A 1,911-nucleotide genomic window follows, 5' to 3' on the forward strand; every position below is an offset into this window, starting at 1 on the left:
TCATAAACACAGTTCTAAATAACAGAGTTAATTAAAACTTTACGCGGAATATAAAACTTCAACCATAAAACATTATATAACTTTCAAATCTTGTCTTCTCAAACATTCATAGTCATTTAAAAACAAAACATAGTCTTTAAAACATCATAACATTTCCTTTGAGACGCTAGTGTCTTCAATTCGATGCCATGTGTCCTCGTCAAGCGAACTGCCTCATTCTACTCACCTGCGTGCATCTGAGTGAGTTCTAGTTAATCACACATAATACAATACATACACTTACCTGCAATTATGCATCCGAAGATACATAATAACTACCTTACTAATTTACTTTCATTACATAAGTTCATACATACGTTCGCACTTTGTTACTTTCATACTGTATAAATTACTGTCCTTTTCTATCTCGGATATTATTAGGGTCCGATCCCTTCTCTTTCTATCTCAGATATTGTTAGGGTCTGGTCCCTCTTTCCTTTGTCTATCTCAGATATTATTAGGGTCTGATACATTTCTTGTCTATCTCATATATTATTAGGGTCTGGTCCCTTTTTACTTCTCTATCTAAGATATTATTAGGTTCTGGTCCCTTCTTCTCTATCTCAGATATTATTAGGACCTGGTCCCTCATTCTTCATCTTCGTACATACTGTATTTATATACCCATAACATACATACTTTCTTTAATCATTCATACATATTCATATATTGTACATATATCTGTCATACCCATTCATCTATCATAAACATACCTCTTGTGTTAGCACGTGCAATATCCGAAGACCGTTCACATACCGACAAACTTTCATTCACATTTAAGATATACATACATAACATATAAACCATATAAGGCATACACTTACCAGTAAAGGTAAGTGTATTAACTATCATATAGAGTATGCACACATAACATAGAAACTCACCTGAATGCGATTACGTTCACCGTTAATAGTTATTCCCTTCTTGAGCTGTGCACGACTAACAGTATAACAATTACACATATCAATTAACTATTACTACTCACATCGTATTTCTATCTCTATATAAACCACAACGAACGGGGTCAGGGAGCAGCGCGGTTCTAGGGGAGGCAGCCCCTAACGGGGTCCAAGGGGCAGAGCCCCTGGCTGGGGTTAAGCTGCCAGGTCAGATTGGAAAAATTTTATTTTCATTAACTGTCTTAACACATTTTTCATTAGGATTTAAATTATTATTTTAATTAATTAACTAATTCGTTATGACAAATTAAGCCTAATTCGTTACCTGAACACAACCTGGTTCGTGGTCTAATTCGCTATCAGAACTTAACGAATTGACTGGTAACGAATCACCTGATTCGTTTATCTGACTCGCTAACTTAATTCGTTATCTTTCAAGATCTGGTTCGCTGGCTGATTTGCTAACGGATTAGGTAATTCGTTACCTGATCTTAGCGAACTGGAGAGCTGATTCGCTATCTTGCTATGACGAATTGATTAACTAATTCGTTACCTTTTTATAACGAATGGCTCAACCTTATCCAGACTTTGACTTCAGGGTCAAAGTCAAAATCACCAAGAACAATAGTAGTCAACAGGTACAAGATCTGCAATTAAACCTTCGTTTCTTAACGAAACATCTCGATTTTGGTATCAATGGATTCAGAATCCCAGCGCCAACAAACCCTAACCATCAATTCATTCATACATCGCGTTTTAGGGTGTGCGATTTAGGCATCTATACTACGGTTTCTTTAGGTTAGCAATTAACCTATCAAACGTTAATGGTTTTCAGTAAGGTCTGTTGTATTGGGCTCGTTTTTTCCATTTAAACACAGATCTAAGATTTCTAGATAGAAACCAATCCTAAATGAACAAGTTCTAGATATAAACGTACCTTAAACAAGTAGAACTACGAACACGAGCTGGTCTT

This window comes from Bidens hawaiensis, unplaced genomic scaffold (assembly GCF_021521415.1).
Source record: "Bidens hawaiensis isolate Kalapana, Puna unplaced genomic scaffold, B.hawaiensis_p1.1 tig00021171_1, whole genome shotgun sequence".
Classification (NCBI taxonomy): Eukaryota; Viridiplantae; Streptophyta; class Magnoliopsida; order Asterales; family Asteraceae; genus Bidens; species Bidens hawaiensis.